This window comes from Podarcis bocagei (genome assembly GCF_964188305.1).
Source record: "Podarcis bocagei genome assembly, chromosome: Z".
Classification (NCBI taxonomy): Eukaryota; Metazoa; Chordata; class Lepidosauria; order Squamata; family Lacertidae; genus Podarcis; species Podarcis bocagei.
The window spans coordinates 40,455,332-40,477,253 of NC_138140.1; the positions used below are offsets into that span (position 1 = coordinate 40,455,332).

At 42.3% G+C, this 21,922-nt stretch overlaps 1 long non-coding RNA gene across 1 annotated transcript; it reads left to right on the forward strand.

Moving 5' to 3' along the window:
* Positions 1-6,450: 6,450 nt before the first annotated feature.
* LOC308578904 lies at positions 6,451-21,240 on the forward strand. Its single transcript, XR_014004200.1, has 3 exons — positions 6,451-6,547; positions 20,121-20,214; positions 20,820-21,240. It is a non-coding gene; the product is annotated as an uncharacterized lncRNA (long non-coding RNA).
* Positions 21,241-21,922: the final 682 nt, after the last annotated feature.

The window sequence follows — 21,922 nt, forward strand, 5'->3', positions numbered from 1 at the left end:
TTCCCCAAAGTGCTTCGTTTTTCTACTGAAAATCAATAAATCCATATCCTACTCACGTTGGCTAAACTTGTCAAAGCTTTTCTCCCCCTTCCCTTGGAAAAACTGTATTTACAGAGAGAAAAATGGGAAGATTTGCCTTTTGACAAATGCATCTTTAATACCTTTTTTGACTTGCAAAATGAAACCAAACACCTTGGCTCCCATGTATCTTGTGAAGTTCTCTGACACTTTGAAGTCCTTTGATCATTTCCTTTCGTTTGTCACACTCGGGTCTAAAGAGCAGACAGGCAGACTATGTTGTAGGGTTTGATGATAGAAATGCAGATTTGACCCAAGGGGTTCTCTCTCTCTCTCTCTCTCTCTCTCTCTCTCTCTCTCTCACTCACACACACACACACACACACACACACACACACTGGACTTGGATCAGGTCCTGTATGCCATAGGAACATGGGAAGTTACTTTATACTGACTCAAACCACTGGTTCATGTGACTCACTTTGGTTTACTCTTAATTGCCAGACCTATCTGGACTTGTTTGGGGTTGAATCTGGGATCTTCTGCATGTGATCTTCTTCTGTACCATTAAGCTACTTCCAGTAGCACCTTAAAGACCAACTAAGTTAGTTCTTGGTATGAGCTTTCGTGTGCATGCACACTTCTTCAGATACACAGATATCTGAAGATATATGAATAGATACAGATATCTGAAGAAGTGTGCATGCACACGAAAGCTCATACCAAGAACTAACTTAGTTGGTCTTTAAGGTGCTACTGGAAGGAATTTTTTTATTTTGACTATGGCAGACCAACACGGCTACCTATCTACTACATTAAGCTACTGACTTTCCTTATCTGATTCACTAAGCCAGAGGTAGAATATTCTCGACAGGTGGCTATGTAGCCTGCACTTACAATGAGGGAAAGCACCCCACCCCAGGTATTTTAATTAGTTTCTCTATTGCACTGTCCTGACCATGTTCAGTGAAAACAGGGCCAGCCCTACCATCAGGTGGAATGTAGCAATCACCTCAATCAATTGCCGTGCAGAGAGCTATCCTGTTGCCAGCATCGAAATTGCATTCAACTACCACTCCAGTAAAGGTAAAGGTAAAGGGACCCCTGACCGTTAGGTCCAGTCACAGGCGACTCTGGGGTTGCGGCGCTCATCTCGCTTTGCTGGCCGAGGGAGCCGGCATACAGCTTCCGGATCATGTGGCCAGCATGACTAAGCCACTTCTGGCGAACCAGAGCAGCACACGGAAACGCCGTTTATCTTCCCACCAGAGTGGTACCTATTTATCTACTTGCACTTTGACGTGCTTTCGAACTGCTAGGCTGGCAGGAGCAGGGACCAAGCAACAGGAGCTCATCCCGTTGTGGGGATTTGAACCGCCGACCTTCTGATCAGCAAATCCTAGGCTCTGTGGTTTAACCCACAGCGCCACCCGAGTCCCTTCAACCACTCCAGTTGAAGCTTCTGCAAATGGAGTGGGGAAAAGCATCAACTTGCTCTTTGTCTTGGGGGCCCAAATAAAAACAGAAGAAGAGCCTGCTGGAGCCTATGGCTCATTGGGTCCAACATTCCGTTCTCATAGTTAACAACTAGATGCTTGCGGGAAGCCCACAAGTAACAGCTGAGGTGGGCTTCAATAAAACGGCTAACATATTGGCTAAGTTAAGCAGGGTCCGGTATGTTTTCAAATTGGATGAGAGACAATGTGTTGAGATGCCCACATTGGAGGAGTTGAACAAGATTACCCTTGGGGTCCCTTCCAACTCTAGAGTTCTATAATTCTATGATTCTTTGAACCTGAATGCAAGAGCACTATTCCCTCCTGCATTTTCCAGCAATTGGTGTTCAGAAGCATACAGCCTCTCACTGAGGCACCGTGGAGGAAGAGCATAGTTATGTGACTAGTACCCATTGATAGCATTATCCTTCATTACTGTCATGGGCTGAGCCTGAACTGAAACATACCTTCCTGGAAATGTTTTACATCTGCACCTGCCATCTGGAGAAGTAGAAAGCCTTTACCTCAGCGATAGCAAACATGATGTCCTCCAGATGTTGTCGAAGTTCCACTCACATTGGCTGCAGCAAGCAAGCATGGTGGGAGTTGTTGTCCAACAACATCTGGAGGGCACCATGTTGGACACCCCTGTAGCATCCTTGTCTTTGTGTCAGCTGTGAAGGTATTTGAATGGAGCTGTCATGTCTTTCCCCCCAGTTTACTCTCTATACGCACAGGACTCTTGGAAAACTCCACAGGTGTTTTGCCAAGTAGGAACACCTTTCAGATTCACCTCACATTTCACTGCAGGTGCAATTTGCTGGCAACTCAAGTTATGTTTTTAAGTAGGTTCAGCCAGATAGAATGAGCAGGAGGACTATATAGATGTGTGTGCATGTATGTATCAGTGTTTGTTTTCATCTGTAATGTTGCCATAATATATGAGGAAGTTTTTATCTAGTAAACCTTCAATTGTGTGTGTGTGTGTGTGTGTGTGTGTGTGTGTGTGTACTTTCTTGGTCTCCTGGGACTAAAAGCAACACAATTTCATCCTACTCAGGAGAGAATTGAGATGCATCTGATTGCATTATGCTGGTATTGCAGTTGCAATATTAATGAGTGAATGTTTCCCTGGAGACATCAGTTTAGATCTGAGGGAAAGGGACAGGAATAAGAGAAAAATTGGTGCCACCCCAACTCTTAAAAAAAGTCAGCAAATGCCCTGTTTTACAAATAAAACTGTTTGAGAGTCTGACTGCCGCAGGAGATGCTGTGTTATTTCAGAACACTGAATATCACTTCAAAACCTTGATTTCGAATTGTCAGCCTCCCCATTTTTGTATTCAGTTTTTCAGAGATGGATCATGGGAGTTTTTTACTCCTGGTGGATAGCATGTCTTTTTTTTAAAAAAAAATAAAATAATGTTTAATCATTTTTTTCAATACAAACATCAACTGCAAAAGACACATACAACAAAAACCATAATAACAATAATAACACAATTTAACAATTCAGATTTGAATACTATGATATACCTATGACTACACCTTTTTAAACAATATTTTCCCACCTTTGTCTTTTGGGTAATTTCTCCCCAGATATAAATTCTGATAGGGTGCTACCAGAGGCTAGTGTCTGGTAGCAATCTGACTATTGTATCTGTATGTATGAGTGGGTGGAGTTTTAAGCCTTACTGATGACAAAGCGTGTTCTCCCTAAACAGAGAGCACGTGTTGCGGTTGGGGGAACAGGCCACCCTACAATGACTTGGCAAATTGTTAGCAACCCAAGCATTTAAGGGTTAAATGGGTTGCTGGGGGAAGACTAATTTGGCAATTGGAGGAGGGGTTAGAGGCTATATATACAGGGGCCAGAAGAGGGAACGCCCTCTTGGCCGTTTTGAACTGGATCACCCGCCCTCCCGCCCTTTTATTAGGGTGGTTTTGCTCGCTTGACCTTGCTATTGCCTGTCATGGGGTCGTTCGCCTTTGAGCGGGGGCCTAGTAGGAATTTTGCCATTTGGCTGATTGGCTGGTGCCACTTGGTTTTTGCCTACTACGTAGCAAATCGTCACAACTTGTAAGGTTGGCGGTTAGGCATTGGTTAAATGGTGCTTGGAGGGGTAAGTGCCTATCCCTCCAAATGATGCGAATGGGAATTCCGTTAAAGGAAATCCAGGGGCTTGCCATTCTTTCGTCCTTGTCCCCGGAGTCGGACTTGGGCCGGTCAAGACCCCACCGGAACATGAGGGTGAGAGGTGTTAGTCTGATTTCCCAGCTTCATTCTCACCCAATACTTGTTTCCCACGCTGGCTTCCGTTGGTGTACAGAAGGCCAGCACTGTCCCTGAGGGCAAGGACAGATAGTCATAACCAATGCCTAAGCAACCACTCACATTTTTTGTATTTGAATAAAGTTGTGGCCAAAAATTATGCCAAAAACCTTAAACAAAAATTGATGTGTGAAGTGTGAGTTTGTTGGGGGTGGCTTGTGGGACTCAACGCGCAACAACAACAAAAGCCCTTAGCCCTTCTCTTGCAGTGTGTGTGTGTGTGGGGGGGATAAATAAAAGGCAGTTTTAAATATACTTATCCAAAGCCCAGAGGACACAGGACACAGTAGAACCTTGTTAAAATATCCTTACGACACAATGGGTAGCTTAATACCATGCAGTCTTGACAGATGGATAATATTTTAGTGAGAAATTCCAGAGAAAACCAATGAATCCTGTTGCCAATATATATTACAAATGTCTCAGGGGGTGGGGATGGGGTGGAAAGCAAGATTTAAAAGGGTTGTCAATAAATCACAAGCAGAGGTTTATTTTTAAAAAAATTAAAGAGTCGGTCTAACTTATTGAGAAGAGTCGTGGGCTTCATAACATATTAAGATTGCCCTGTAGAGGAAATGTGGTCATTAGCATGGTTTTAAGAGAGACAATTGGTTGGGGGCTGATGCCCCATGTTTTTCTGGCAATCTGAGACTACCAAAAAAACAAAACCCAAACCAAACTTCTTCTTTAGATGAAGTACAGTGGGAACCAATGGTGAAATAACCCATATCTCTAAGATGCGATGTCAAAAGAGTCCATTTGAATTGTACTTAGATGATGGTTTCATCTTTCTAGTAGATGTAAATTCCAGTTACAAAGCTCTAGCCAGTTCAAACTAGGGATGGAAGGATCTGGCAATTTCAGTGCCCCCCTTTTCTCTAATTTTTCCAATCTTAAATGCAGTTCTCCACATTTTGCATCAATATGCTTCTTTCTTCTTTCTTTTTAGAAAATGTGTGTAAAATCACCAGCATTTTACTGTGAGTTTCTTCTAACAGGCACATTTTTATATGCCGTTTTGACTAATGTTTATATATTTTGGCATATATATTTCCCTAATATGCATTTTGTGTGTAATTCCCACCAATACATACTTTTTAAGACACACTTTCCCCTAACATATGCATTTATTTATTTATTTATTTATTTATTTTGTAAACATTGGCTGTGGATTACATAGGAATTTTTTTTTTTAAAAAAAGTGCAAATTTTGAAGCGGAGCTCAATTTTTTCTATGCAATCCGCCAACCAATGTTTACCTTTTTTAAAAAATGTGTTAGAGGAAAGTGTGCAAATTTGATAGCTTTGGATTTAAATGAGACCTGAACCTAATTTCTCTCCCATCCTTAGTTCAGGCCAATTTCCTCCCCACCCCTGCCCTGAGCAAACCATATATTTGATTTGTGTTTTTTTTTTTGGGGGGGGGGGTCTGAAAAAAGATGCAGCAGGGGAACATCAAAGCTAAAATGCTGAGGTAACTATCAATGTTCTGTCAGTTGAAACAATTTAAAGAGAAGACTTAATGGGAGACAAAATAAAAGGAGACAGCCATTTACAGTTAAGAATGAGGAAAAATGTTTTTGATATAGAGAATACAGACTTGAGGAAACATAGGATCATAAAATTATAAAGTTAAGTGTTCCAATTTTTGTGTAATCTGTAGGAAGATGTTGACTGCTGTTTTTATTATTGACATAAACAATAAAAGAACACCATGTTGAAACAGAGTCCCATGCAGAACTCTCATTTTCTGTGTCAATTTTTCCATGAAGGCCATAAACCACACCTTATGGTGCCAGTATGTTACAGTAAAGGTAAAGGGACCCCTGACCATTAGGTCCAGTCGTGGACGACTCTGGTGTTGCGCCGCTCATCTTGCTTTACTAGATGAGGGAGCCAGTGTACAGCTTCTGGGTCTTTTGGCCAGCATGACTAAGCTGCTTCTGGCAAACGAGAGCAGTGCACAGAAACACCCTTTACCTTCCCGCCGGAGTGGTACCTATTCATCTACTTGTACTTTGACATGCTTTTGAACTGCTAGGTTGGCAGGAGCAGGGACCAAACAACAGGAGCTCACCCCGTTGTGGGGATTCAAACCTCTGACCTTCTGATTGGCAAGCCCTAGGCTCTGTGGTTTTACCCACAGCGCCACCTGTGTCCCTCCGAGTACAAACACATAAAAATGAACATAGCTAAAGGGAACTGAACTCTTCTGGCCTCATTGCAGCCGCAGTCACATTTAGCTCAGTGGTAGAGCATCTATTTTGCATGTAGGAATTCTGTAGTTCAGCCCCTGGTGTCTTCATGTAGGTCTGCATCTTTGGAGAAGGGCCATAGCTCCGTGCCTGAAACACTGGAGATTTGCTACCAGCCAGTGTAGACAGCAGACGGATGAACCTGTGCTCTGAACCTGTATATGGTTGCTTCCTGTGCTAATATTAAAAGTGAGCCAAGCTGAGGAGGAAAGCTCCTTATACGAACAAGAGGCCCATTTTAGAAGTGCTCTTCCACCCACATTTGTTTAGTGTATCGAAGGGAAAACAGAATTACACCCACTGGATCCACTTTCACATTCTTATCACCCTGTCATATGTTTACAGGTTCCCAATTCAGATGTTTCAGGGAAAAGGCTGAGGTGAGAGGAGGTCAGAGCAGGTCGGAGATTGATGAGCTGAGGAAATCTTACCCGAAACAGAACAAGGTAGGGTATTATAGGGTTTTTTTTGGGGGGGGGGGAATTCTTGCATCCTTTCAAATCCTGTTGCATGCACAACTGCAGCAGATCCCTGTAACAGTTCATGATGGATGCCGATGTGCAGAAATAATATCATGTCCTCACATGTACACAGAAACCCATTTTGCTGGTGCACAATGAGTAAGGTGCTGAGCAACCACTGAAACTATGCCTAAATCTCCCAACTTACCTCAAGATGTCCCATTTAACAGAAGACTTCCCTCTCAGCACTTTACAGGATCAGGTCCTAGCACTGCAGCTTGCCACCTGTCTAACTTGATAGAGGTTCAAGATGGCATCTTCTTGCCTCATCAACTCTCCATCTGCTCTGTGCTCTTCTCTGAAAACATCTCTTTTTCTGCATTCATTTATCTTTCCTTCAAAATATTAATTATGTCTTCTGCTTCCTGTTCCCCAAGTGGCTCGAGCCTCAAAGGAACTCTCATAAAAATAAGTTTCCTTTGGGGTAGATGGCACAAGAAGCTTCTGATGTCTTGAAAAAAAAAACAACCCAACCAGTTACAGGTAAAAGTACAGGCCACATATTTATTATGGCACACAGATATGTTGCAGGTTTTCTGCACGTACAAAGGCAAACAGTATTAAGGTCAGCAGTGAAGGTTAATCACACAGTTACACTAAAACACTGTTTATATTAGGAATGGACAGATGTCCGGATTTTCACTTTTTGAAATATGGCTATCCTAGCATAGCAGCATTTGGGGAGAGCAGGGTGGGAGCGGTTGCTGTGGTTCAGGGTAGGGAGAGGCATGGTGTGGAATGTGGGGTAGGCCAGGTAAGTGGTACACAGCACAGACAGGTAACTTGGGGGATTTTAGTTGTCTTATCAGCCGGCCCTTGGGTCTGTGGCTGCTGTTGCTGAATGCCAGATCAGCTCAGAGTAAGACGCCCCTCATTCATGATCTGATTGTATCAGATGCAGAGTGCTACAGGATCTGGTCTGTATCAAAGAGACTTGGGTGAGTGACTAGGGTGGATCTGGTCCCTTCCAGCTGTGCCCACTGTGCTACACAGTGCAGCATTAGGGCAGACTTGAGGGTTGGGGAGGGGGAGTTGCTGCAGTCTATAGAGATTCCATCTTTCTCTCCAGCCTCTCTGTCCAGTCAGGAGTATCTAGAGTGTGTGTTCCTGGCACTGGGAAATGGGGACAGATTGGGGGTTCTGCTGGTTTACCTTGCTGCCCAGCTATCTCCCGTCCTGAACTGACAGCAGTAGCACCGGCTTGCCCCCACAACTGGGGGTATGCCCCCTGGCACGCACGCTCTATGTCATCAACTGGGCAGGAAGAAAGTGATCTGAAAGTGGGGGATATTGACTTAAGTTCTTTGTCACATCACTTCCTGATAAGATTTACACTTATAACATCTTTTGTCCTCTGCAGTGGTGGGGGACCTATGAGGATAGTCCACCCTCAGAGGCTGATGGATCCAGTGGATTTCCAGACAGTTCTGAGAGATTTTCTGGCTGCACCGGCAAAGCAAAACTTCCAGAGGCTACTGTCCTCTCCTACTTCCCTCTGCTGCCTGACTGGCTGTCCTTTTGGCAGCCTTGGGTAGCTCCTAATGGGTTGACCCACGCCCAAGTCCACTCAAATTGTCCAATTTGGTTTGGGTTTCATCTGAATCTGAAAAATATCTCTGATTTGGGGGGGGGGGTCAGGGCAGGGAATGGAGCCCACCACACATACAAAGGAGATTCTATGAGGTGCTCTCCTTTTTCTGGGGCGTGGGGAATGAAAAAATGGTTTTGTTTTTTTCCTTTCAGAAAAAAAAGTTATCTGAGGAACTTTAGCTCAGCTCAGATATTGTGTCATGAGTCAGCCGCACTTTCTGACCCCACAAAGGGCAGTGGGTGAACTGACAGGAACCACAATGCAACTCCACAGACTGAGTCAAAGCTGCTCAGATATCCCCAATGCTCTGTGTCATAAACAGAAGAATGAGTCACCAGCTTACAACAAAAGCAGAATATGGTTGGGCAGTTATCACGGCCCATAAACTTTCAATGTGTCGTTCTGTTCATTATGTCCCTGTGAATAATTATGGAAGCATTTAACGAGCACTCGGTAAATAGCATTACTGGACCAGCTAGATTGCAAATAACAACAGCTGTTTTCTTGGTAGGGTACAGGAGAAAATAAAGCTTGTTTGGTTTAGGGGGTCTATCCAAAGATAGTGATGAATATCCCCTCTGCCAAGATAATTCGCTATCACTGGATATTTCGTCTCCAAGGCTTTGAGTGAGTCATACCACCCCCTGTAGAGCCTGCTGGTCATTGAGGGGGCACTTAAAGGCAAAAATCTTGAATCTCTTTAGTCACCAGACTGTTGGCGTCATTCCCATAGGTCCCATTTTTCTCCTCAATCTCACTACAAGCAGGATGGCACCAACGCATTTAAAGCAGCGGTAGAAAACACCCCAAAGTCTATTAAATCTTACAATAACAAGTCCCCAGATGAATGCAATTAAAGCACTAAGATTTACCGACAGTACATGTGGAGACCTTCAAAGGCAGTCTACTGCTACTCCAGGCAGCAAGGGGAAAGAAACAGAGAACTGAGAAGTTAAGAAGTAAATGTGTGTCCTAAACCAATGACTGAAACATCGAAGAAATTATTGTGCCTAACCCAAAGTTCACCTGAGCCAGAAATCTCTATAGGTGAAGCAAATATGATAGCTATGAGGGTTTAGCCAGACTTTCTTTGGTTTGCATTTCTAGACACAGTTCTGAGTGTTAAAGCTCTTTGTCCAAATGTGGGTGTTTTTCATTTTTACTTTTTTGGTCCCAGAATTTCCCCTGAAAAAACCTGTTTTAGCACAAACAGCCACCAGATTTCCCACAGATTGTGTGGTGCAAAAGGGAGTTTGAATGAGCCCTCGTTCAAAGACAGGAAGCCAGAAGGACTGCATTCCCTCCTAGAAACCTTCCAGGGACTCTTTCCTTTCTACAGTAATCATTATACTAGCTACACAGAGACCAAATGTTCATCTACACATCTTCATTTAGGGAACCCACTTAAGGACACATTCCAGCCAGGCAAAAACACTAAGCACAGATAACAAGGGCTGGTGAGTAATGTGGCCTAAGAAGAGGACAAAGCCAAAGTGCATTCCAAAGGCTGCATTTGGCCCTCAGGGCTGAGGTTCCCTAGCCCTGATTAGATATAGATGTAAGCCATATTCACAAGCCTAAAAGGTCAAATGTTGAGACCATAAGATAGCAATAAATAGAATTGTAGAATTGTAAAGTTGGAAGAGATCATGAGGGTCATCTACTCCAACCCCCTGCAATGCAGGAAACTTTTGCCCAACATGGGGGTCAAACCTCAGGTTAAGAGTCTCATGCTCTTCCAATGGAGCTATGCCAACTTCCCATCAGTCCCAGTCAGCATGGGAATGGTCAATGTTGATGGGAGCTGTAGTCTGAAACATCTGAAGTCCAATGCCTGGGCTACTTCTTGAGATAGGCCAACCATTAATTCCAATGCAGCCCCTGGACTTTAGTAATTGCCTCTCTATCTCTCTGCAGCTCCCCCTGACATAAACAATGTGGGAGTCCCCCCATCGCCACCTTCAACAAACCAATCCTCTGCCTATATAATGTCTACATTTCTTTAGGATCTCAGACAATGATCTTCCCAGCCCCTGTTACAATATTTCATTAGAAATGGAGATGGAAGAATGTGATTTTATAGATGCAAATATTTTACCAGCTACTGATATTTTCTCAATGTAGATGTATTAATCAATAGTCTATGTCTGTCGCTTCCTCCTGCGAATGTGCATCAACCTTCCATGAGATCATACTCTTTCTTAGCCGTTAGTATGAGACATAGAGATTACTTGCGTGTTGAGTCCCACAATTGCCACCCCCCAAAAATTCACACTTCACACGTCAATTTTTGTTTAGGTTTTTGGCATAATTTTGGCCACAACTTTATTCAAATACAAAAAATGTGAGTGGTTGCTTAGGCATTGGTTATGACTATCTGTCCATGCCCTCAGGGACAGAGCTGGCATACCGGACACCAACGGAAGCCAGTATGGGAAACAAGTATTGGGTGAGAAAGTGAAGCCGGGCATCAGTCTCGCACTACTCACCCTCATGTTCCGGTGGGGCTTGCACGGCCGCAGGTCCGACTCCGGGGACAAGGACAAATTGTATGGCAAGCCCCTGGATTCCTTTAACGGAATTCCCAACGCATCATTTGGAGGGGTAGGCACTTACCCCTCCAAGCACCAATTTAACCAATGCCTAACCACCAACCTTACAAGTTGTGACGATTTGCTACGCAGTAGGCGAAAACCAAATGGCACCAGCCAATCAGCCAGATGGCAAAATTCCTACCAGGCCCCCGCACCAAGGCGGACGACCCCATGACAGGCATAGCAAGGTCAAGCGAACCATGAAAACCACCCTATTAAAGGGAGGGAGGGTGGGTGATCCGATGCAAAACGGCCAAGAGGAAGTCCAACGTCTGGCCCCTGTATTTAAAGACTCTAACCCCTCCTCCAAATTTGGTAACAACAAAACTAACCCAGCAACCCAATCTTAACCCCTTAAGGGGCTTGGGTCTCTCACAAATCTGCCTAGTCATGGCAAGGTGGCTTGTTACCCCAACCGCAACACGTGCTCTCTGTTAGGGAGAACACACTTTGCATGTGATAGGAAACAATCCATTACGCACATATTAAACATCTTGGATTCAAGCCTCAGACTGATTCACTGGCTAGCCTTGGGTAATTCAGGGTTTCTTAGCCTCCATTTCCCTGTTTGTAAAATAGAAAATGACCTATCTTACAAGATTTGTGGGAGGATGAAAAGGGGTGGTTTTTTAAAAGAAAGTTGCACATTGAAGATACTATATATAGCATTAATTATAATTACCTAATACATAATTCATATATCCTCCTTACCATTCAGTCCAAAATACTCTTTTGATTAGGATTTGAGAGATAATTTGGCTTTTTGTTTTAAAATGTTCAAATGGCTGGACTTGTCAAAGCTTTGGGATGCTTCCCCACTACTGACAAGCATGCATTCTTTGATGTTCATTTGACACTCCCTAAGATTGAGGGCACAAGGAGAAGGGGACGACAGAGGATGAGATGGTTAGACAGTGTTCTCGAAGCTACAAACATGAGTCTGACCAAACTGCTGGAGGCAGTGGAAGACAGGAGTGCCTGGCGTGCTCTGGTCCATGGGGTCACGAAGAGTCGGACACGACAAAACGACTAAACAACAACATATCCTCCCCCAACTTGCCTTGTTTATGAAGCCTTCATCTTTTGCTTTTTTACTTTGTAATTTGAATCATCTGAACATCAATCAGCCAGTTAGCCTCTCACCTCTGCATTTTCAATTTGCCCTTCTTCACAACCCAGGTGAAACAGATTGTCTAGTACCTAACATTATCTAGGTATGATTCATATCACAGTATTTTTGAAACTAGATAGACAATCTGGAATCCACTGGCCAGGCAAAGTCCTAGATCATTCCCAAAATGCATTTTATTTAAAATGTTTTAACTCTGATTTTTAGCTGAAATGGCTCCCAAAGTGGCTTACAAAAATCTGTAGCCAGAGACTTACCTGTCCTGAGGCTTACAGTGCAAGAGACATGCCATGAAAAGAAAAATGGATATGTAAGGAAGCAGGGGTGGGGGCTGCTGCTAGGTGACAGTTTTGTGGGAAACCAAAGACAAATGGTCTTTTACTAGAGGCGATAGAAGTGCTTCTTATCTTTCCTCTGTTCAGCAGCCTCATGGAATGAAATCTGCTCTGCCATTAAGTTAGAAAGAGCGCATGCCTTTCATGTTGAACTCTGATTCACAGAGATGTTAACTGAACAGGATGTTGATTATCCGGTTTTTGAATTAGGAAACTTATGGAACCTACTCAGGCTTTTGTGACATACCTCTCAATTAAGGCACAAGTTAAGGCATGGGAAGACAATATGGTTGGTTGTTACTGTGCCTAGTAACAGGCAGGCACAATTAAGCTTCAAGACTGGCCAGACTTGTTATATAAATACCTGCAGCCTGGCTTTGTATGCCTACTTGGTCAGTGGATCAGAATTGTCTGCTGGATATAACCTACAAAGTCACAGTATAAAAACAAAAAAACGACTTGTATAATTTATTTATTTGTTTGTTTATACTCCAAAGGGAGGTATAGAAAATAATAATAATAATAATAGTTGTTGCTGTTGTTGTTGTCGTTGTTCTGAGTCAGACCATTGGCCCATTTTGCTCTGTACTGCCTACAACAGGAGTAGTCAACATGGTACCCTTCAGATCTTGCTGGATTCTGATTCCCTTAAGCCTCAACAACCATCATGGCCAGTGATGAGACATGATGGGAACAGGAGTTCCACAATGAAGGCCATTATGTTGGCTATTCCTGCTCTACGCTGTCTAGCAGGTTTCATAAAAGGGTCTTTTCCAGCCTTATGTAGCATTTATAGGACTTTTCGTCTACAAATCATGAGATATGGCTGTTGAAGTGGATTCCTAAAAATCCTCAATCTAGGTGCTGCTAGTTGGATTCCTATGTGTGCACACATGTAGAGGAGGACATTGCTTATGATAGCCACAGGAAAATATTCAAGATGGCAGAAAATTACATTTTATTGATGCTTTGAGTCCTGTTTGCCTAACAACCCCCCGTTCAGAATGTCTATTTCAAACCTTGTTTAGCTGAGCCTTAAAAAGGAAGCAGATTATTTTGGCATTTCTATGTGACCATATTTCCTTCTGTTTCCCTTAGGAAAACAGAGTAAAACATAATGAATTGCTTTGTTCATATTAAGCAAGACTCATTTAACACATATGTGTTGTGATCCCTCCATAGATCTCAACCAGCTTCTCAGCGCATATATTTTTTAAAGCATCTGTTTAAGTTTAAAAAAGAGTTTGTCCAGAAAAAAAAGCCTTTGACAATGGAAATCATGTTTTGCATTGTAGCCTCAGAAGTTGTTTTCAGAAAAATAACTTTTCACTGTTCTTGAGCCAAAAGGAGGCCCTTTAATACGAAGCACACACAGCAGTTTGATGTCGTACGTTTTCGACAACTTAGTTACATCCCATAAATGTCTAGACAAACGTAATTAAATGCAATGAAATACTTTTACGCCCACTAAACAGGATTAATCTTGCCTTTTTCAATTGGACTTGGATCAAGTTCTCTACAGGGCTAAAATACATTGGCTGGTTTGTTGTTGAGCTATTGTTTTTTTGCTGCTTTTTTCCCTTTTTTGAAACCTGCAATGTATATATATGAGCCTGCATTCTGAATAGTTGCTCTGAAAGATAAAATGTGCCTATTCTTTTTTTCTTCAAAAACCATTGTAGCCGCAAAGGGGAAAAAACCCCCAAATAAACCCACATTCCATACTATACAGTTAAGAACATTCAAAGAAAATAGCTTCTCTGAATTCTGGGAACTGTAGTTTTTTTTAAAAAAAGGATGCCGGGAATTGTAGTTTTGTAAGGGGTAAATGACATTTCCCAGCATTTCTTTCTGGAAAGCAGTATGCTTTAAATATGCTATAAATGTAAGACATAGATGTAAATTAACATGCAAGTAAAGTTCTGTGTGAAGGTAGGTAGCAATAGATTTATAATACCAATAATAATATTATTATAATAATTAATAATATTATTATTAATAATAAAAAGCTTCTTTGGCACCTAGTGGCTGGAGTCAACCAGTGATAGCAAATTGTTTATTTGCTTAAATTGTTTAAATTGTTTATTAAATTGTTTAAATTGTTTAAATTGTTTAAATTGTTTATTTGCTTAAACACACACACACACACACACACACACACACACGAGGGTCTTTTGTCAGTGATTTATAGGTGGTTAACAAGGTTAGAACATGACAAATTGTTTTAAAATGTCTGACTTTTTATTGTGCTTTTATTTGATGGTTGATGTGTGCATAGGCACATGCACACACAGACACAAACAGCAGAGAAAAGCACAATTAAAAGCTAGAGCATTTGAAATGCCCACAGCAAAATCTTATGCACATCTACCGATAAGTAAATCCAGTTGAGTTCAAAGTTATTATTTACTCCCAAATAAGTGGCTAAAGGATTTTAAGACAGTAAGAATGATTTGAAACAACCGGGCTTTTTTCAAAGGCTTTTTGGCTGGCTCCAAGGTTGCTGCACAGTAAATATACTTATGAACACACTAGATGGGATGTTGCTGGCCACTCATTATTACCTGATCCTTTCAGTCTTGGATGTTTGCTATGTGACAACATCAAGAAGGGCAAATGAAGCCCTCACTCTGAAACAGCCTTTATCCCCAGCCGGAGAGCTGGAACCCACCAGACAAAGAAATAAAGGAGAAGAAGCTCATAATAATAATAATAATAATGGCTAACAGTAATTAAATAATAATAATAATAATAATAATAATAATAATAATAATAATAATCTATTATTTATACCCCGCCCATCTGGCTGAGCTTCCCCAGCCACTCTGGGTGGCTCCCAATCGAGTGTTAAAAACAATACAGCATTAAATATTAAAAACTTCCCTAAACAGGGCTGCCTTCAGATGGCTTCTAAAAGTCAGATAGTTGTTTATTTCCTTGACATCTGATGGGGCAGGCGCCACTACCAAGAAGGCCCTCTGCCTGTTCCCTGTGACTTCACTTCTCGCAGTGAGGGAACCGCCAGAAGGCCCTCGGCGCTGGATCTCAGTGTCCGGGTTGAACGATGGGGATGGAGACGCTCCTTCAGGTATACAGGACTGAGGCTGTTTAGGGCTTTAAAGGTCAGCACCAACACTTTGCATTGTGCTCAGAAATGTACTGGGAGCCAATGCAGATCTCTCAGGACCGGTGTTATGTGGTCCTGGCAGCCACTCCTAGTCACCAAACATCAAACAATATATTAAATTAAAGCAAATCATGTCCTTCAAATCATGTAGAGCCACATGTTGCAGTGAGATCACCCAACTGCCTTCTTGTTGCTGGGGTGGGCCCGTTTGGATGATCTCATTGGTTGTCCCTTTGTTGCTGGGGGGAAATTTCTGTCGGTTGGGGTTTGATTGGCAACTAAGGGGCTATTTAAGGGGCTCTTTCGTATTATGCAGCAGATCTCCCTCCCTCCCTCCCTCTAATTTAAGGTTGTGTTTTTGACCTTGCTATGCCTGTCTAGGGGTCATCTGCTTTTGGAGCAGGGGCCCCATAGGAATTTTGTCACTTGGCTGATTGGCTGGTGCCATTTGGTTTTTGCCTACCATACAGTAAATCGTCACAACTTTGTAAGGTTGGCAGTTACGCATTGGTTCATTCTTTGGTGGAGGGGATTATGGATTGGCTGTGCCTGCCCCTCATTTTTGTTGTTGCTGCTAGGGAATTCCATTAAAGGAATCCAAGGGCAAAAACCAAATGGCACCAGCCAATCAGCCAAATGGACAAAATTCCTACCAGGCCCCTGCCCCAAAAGCAGACGACCCCATGACAGGCATAGCAAGGTCAACACAATAGCCCTAGATTAGGGAGCGTGGGCGGGTGATCTGATGCATGCAGCAAAAGAGCCCAGTCAGTGCACCTTTGGTCCATCCCCCTAAATGGCAACACCAAAATTTGCCCAGTAACCCAACTGCCCAATCACTGTGGATGGTCATCCATACTAACCCGCCCAGCAGCAGAGGGGTGGCCGGTCAGACCCCACCGCAATACGTGCTCTCTATGAAGGAGAACATGCTTTAATGTAGCACCCTGCTTGTGGTTAACGCTTAGCTGGAATGAAATATTCAACGCAGCAATAGAGAAATTAAAATAATAATTTATTTGTCAGACAAATAAATGAGAGGCACAGTGGTATATGGTTACCAAGCTCTGGCCTGGCCTCCTGCCATTATGGCCAGCACTTATATTCCCTTAATCCAGCCCCCTTTGCTCCTCCTTTGGCTGCCTCTGTCCAATCAGCCTGGTTGGATTTCCTATTGGCTGATTGCTATAACCAATCCTAAAAGATACACCCATATCCTCCTGTCCTTATATGGAACACAAAGAGCTATATATTGTTACATCTATAAATGACAAATAAGTAGTAATATATCTTACATGTGTCTCAACAAGGAATCTTAATTACCAGCTCACCTCTTGCCCTCCTTGCCCTATTGCCTTCTAAAACAAATGGTTAATCTTAAATTTTTATCTTAAACATATGTCAAGGATCTTGAGTTTCACATCAACATTGAAAGATCTCCTTCATTTGAAGGTTTCTAAACAAATGCCTGACAGCTATATATCAGGACTGCTTGGATGGCGTCTTCCTGACTGGCAGGGGGGCTAGGCTGGTGGCTGACTTAATTTCAGGATAAATACAACTCTTACAACTATATGAAATAAGAATCTAGCATTTCTTAAATCCTTTGCATAATTACATCTATGCCAATACACTTAATACACAACACAGGTAGCCTCTTAAAAGGAAAAAGGCCTTTGTAAAGTAGAAAAAGGAACTCAGTAAAAAGGAACTCAGTAAAAAGGAACTCAGTAAAAACCCGCTTCAAAAGAAGCCTCTTCAGTTTACACACCCCCCCCCCTTCAGCCAGCTGCTTTTCCCATTAGCTCTTCCCAACATTTATTGCCCTCTAACTCTCTCAGTTTAAGAAAGAAACAGCTTTAAAAAAAGACTTCCCAAAAATGCTCTCTTTCTGCCAGCTAGATGCTTCTCCATTTGGTCTTTAACCTTAGAAAGAAGATCTGGCTCATTTTACTGGGAGGCACATTGGTATTATTTTACTATTTACTCATTCCTAATTATGTTTTTCTCTGCCTTTTTTATCTTCTGTAACATGTAGGGTCAGTGTCCTCACTCTCAGTCTGTAATTCCAGCTTTTACGACTTTGAGAATTGTTTTCTGCTATAAATCAAGGGGCCCCTTGTCTAGGAGGAAAACATTGCCAGTGTTCTCTAAACAGCTGGCTGGTCTTCTGCCTAGCATGAAACATTTGAAAATCTTTGAGCTCTCTTTAATATACAGACCCCAATCAAACTATAAGCCTTGATAAAAATGCAGGCTATGATTGGATGCCTCATTAACAGCACATAAAATGGGAGAAATGCTCCACTAAAACTCTTCCTGAATAAAGCATATCTAAATCATTGGTGATGAACTTTTTCTCAGCCTGAGGGCCTCACTACATCTCACCACCCTGACCTGAAGCTTCCATAAAGCATAGTGTTTGGGCTTGATAGATCACACTTGCAGAGACATTATACCAGGTAGGTGCCACCCCTGAGAAACTCCCCTGAGAAGTGGCCAATGTCTCTTGGTTTGTATTGGGACTCACCCTCATTACAGTCAAACCTGTTTTCTGGGTGACAAGGCCTAGTATTTGCATGCCTGTTCCCTTTCAATTTCACTCCTAAAATATCACTCAAAGGCAAAGGTGTTTTTCTCTTTTCTTTTCTTTGTTGTTTGCTGATCCTGAAAATGATAGTGGAAACAACCTGCCAATTTTTCATTTAGCCCCATCAAAATGCTTTAATATTAACTTAATATGTTCACATGAAAACACAACTGTTTCATTTATTGCAGACTCTCCAACTGTCCCTATTTTACAGGGATGTCCCTGATTTAGAGAAGCTGTCCCAGTTTCTGATTTTATCCCGGAATGTCCAGCTTTTCCTTAGGACATTGGAGAAATGTTGAAGGGGATGGTAGGATGTCCCTATTTTCATTGGACAGATGTTGGAGGGTATGGAATTATTTGACTCCCAAACCACCTGAAGGCAATCAAGTATAGGGAAGTTTTTTAAATGTTTAATGTTTTGTTATGTTTTTATATATGTTGGAAGCTGCCCAGAGTGGCTGGGGCAACTAAGCAAGATGTGTGGGGTATAAACAGTAAAATCATCATTATGGAATGGGACATCCCTGTTTTCATGGGAGAAATGTTGGAGGGTATGTTATTGAGCATCTGATTTGCATTCAGAAGGTCTAAAGTCCAATTCCTAGCGTATCTAGGCAAGGCAACAAATATACCCTGGTTCAATCCCCAGCCCTTTATAGTCGGACTGGCAGGGAACCTTGGCTGAACTCCTGAAGACCTACTGCCAGTTACTGTAAGTAGTACACAAATGGCTAACGACCTGACTCAGAAGAAGGCAGCTTCCTATGTTTAGAATGAAAATGTACAAAACATGCACCCCAGCTGCTCGGTTTTCTTAGCCATCCTCCATTGTCATGTAAGTGATCTGCAAATGATCTTAATGCTCATCTAGATAAAATGTGATCATTGGCTCAACTCCTTGTATCCAATAGTTGTGTGTGTGTTGTGGAAGCAGAATAAACTGCTGTAGCTGTAAGGCAAAGCTCCCAAGAGTCATCACACCAAAGACAGATTTCCATCAATGTTGTCCTGACAGTTATCCCAGATTTGCAGGAAGTAGGAAATGTTTCAAAACAAGTGATCAGTGTCAAGGCTCTTTAAACGATCTGCCACCAAAACGAACATTTCTCAGTCAGCAGAAAGGGACAAATGTTAGACATGGCGAGGCAGCATATATCAAGTGGTGACAGAAGTGCTGTGGACTTCATAAGGAATGTGTAGCTGGCAACATAGACCAAAATGGGCACAGACAGGAGATGCATAGTGTATGTATTATGTGCTTATTTTTTCATGCCCTAGCCCCATATTTTTTAACCTACTTCATCCAGATGTTTGAGTAGGTAACACACCTAAAAGGAACTGCCAAATTCAGTGGAGCTCTATTATTGTGCTAGGTGCAGTTCTCAAAGAGATGGTTCTCTTCCCCGAGAGAAGTCTCATTTTGCCATACATTTTGTATTTTGAATTGTTGTTAGGAGTGTGCTCACAAATACCTAATATGAAATACAGAGAACTCCTTAAATTCAGTCAGACCAATGGGGTATCCATCAATTGGGAGTCACTCAGGTGTAGGGAAACCTACAGCCAGGGGTCCAGGATAAGCAACAGTGCAGGTGGTCTTTGCTGGGATGCTAAACTTCCAAAAGGTGTCCAAGGGTACTAGGTTTTGATGCCAGGAGTTTTGACCAGAGAGTACCAGGTTCAAACCTCACTGCATTTGTCTTTAGCCTTTGTACAGTGGTACCTTGGGTTACATACGCTTCAGGTTACATACACTTCAGGTTACAGACTCCACTAACCCAGAAATAGTATCTCAGGTTAAGAACTTTGCTTCAGGATGAGAACAGAAATTGTGCTCTGGCGGCGCAGCAGCAGCATGAGGCCCCATTAACTAAAGTGGTGCTTCAGGTTAAGAACAGTTTCAGGTTAAGAACGGACCTCCAGAATGAATTAAGTACTTAATCTGAGGTACCACTGTACTATTTTTTGTGAACATATGTGGATGGGAAGCAAACTAAATTCAGCAATTTAAAAAAGTAATAATAATCTTTTTCCTTTTTTTTGTAAGAATAGCCACTTTAGCAAGATGACGATGACAACAATAATGTCGTCAACAACAACAACAACCAGCATGTTTTCCCCTTCTGCAGCTTTAAGGAGGAACCTCTGGTCTGAGGCCATCAGAGGAAGGAGAAGAAAACTATAGCAAACTGCCCAATGCACAGAACTTCCTACGAATACCAGGTTTGTTTATTTATTTTGTAAAGAAAATTAGAATAATGGATGATTCCTGATGCATTAACAATGCTTTGGAAACAAGATCAAGTAATTCCAAAATATTAGAAATCCAGCCGAGAGTTCCTGAAACGTCCCTAACAAGAGATAGTCAAGCTACAATCCTCACCCTACTTACCTAGGAGAAAGCCGCACTACATTCAACAGGATTTACTTCTAAGTAGATATGGTTCGACTTCTCCTGTGAGTCATTGTTTATTTCAATGGCCTATTTAGAGTGAAATACAACTGCTGTGTAATCTTATACACTGAAAAGAAATCAGACCCTCTAACCTTCTGTTTTGTATTTTATACTCTCTTTTCTACAGCACTGGAACATATTTTTCAATCAATTGCTGATTGTAATTCTTCTGAAAAATTCCGATGTAATTCCCCACCCCACTCCAAAAGTCAATATTAACAGATGTTGTTTGCTTAAGTCTGAAAGTCTTCCAGAAATATGCTTCTGTCAAATGTATCCATCTATGGTTTCATAAAGTTTCAGATTCATAGAATCAATATCAGCAGCTGTTCTCTACTCTCTCTCTCTCTTATTTAATTTTTTCTCTCTCAAGGCATTACAGAAGTGCTTCCTCCTGCATAATTTTGAAAGAAAATTGAAATCACCAACTGTATGACAGCTATCACTGTTTCCAGAGTGCACACGCCTGTCAACTTCTTGAGATATACATTGTCTTCATCTAATATCATTGGAGACCAATAATTAAGCAGAAAAGAGAGTTTTAATTAGTTCATGATGAATGCTTGTCTAAATCGATGTAGCGTAGGCCATATGTGCGAGACACATCTATATTAGTGCTGGATTAGCATTCCAGGATCTGCAATGACAACGCCAAGTAATAGCTGAATATTGCTGAGCTGTTGAAAGGAAAGGTAAGGTATGAACACATTCCATAGCTTGGTAATCATTTTTTTTTTTAAAAATGGCACAAATTAGAATTACGTCTGAAAAGCTTGAGAAAATAAAAGTGGGCTGTGTCTGCTACTGAAAGGACAATATAGTAGATGCCACACTCAGGGGCATAGCATGGGGGGGGGCGTGGCCCAAGGCACACACTTTTGAGGGGGCACAATCAGGCGCCCCCCACAACAGGCACATAGCCCTGGCAGCTGAGGAATGGCAGCGGGCAGCTTGGACTAGTGGGCAGGTGGATGGAGGTAGCAGGCGAAGAGCCTGTGTAAGACCCCTTGGTGTGTGCCACTACCCCAGCTGCCCAGTCCACTGGGGGGGGGGGTTGTGTGTGTAACACTTGCCCCATTACAGGTACCAGCAACCCATGCTATGATGCTGCCACAACCGTTGCTGGGGGGAAAAAAACAACCCCATCTTTTTATTGGACTTTTTAAAAAGGGTATAAGCATATGTTAATAAGAGAACAATAACAGCAGAAGAGAGAGGATCAGAGACTGCAGGAAGAAACTTATTAATCAGGTCCAATCAAGGACATTTTTGTTGTTGTCCATATTTTAGACAAGATCATGTACCAATGACAGACAATAGAGCCAAAAAAGGGTGAAAAGGCCCTCTTTCTTTCAGATGTCTGACTCACCTCATATGGTGAGAACATGCACAGGATGCTCTCATTTAAGATATTAGTGTCATCAACCTGGCGTCTCTGAGTGGGTGTGTGCCTGAGAGTGCATTCTGTGTGAAAGG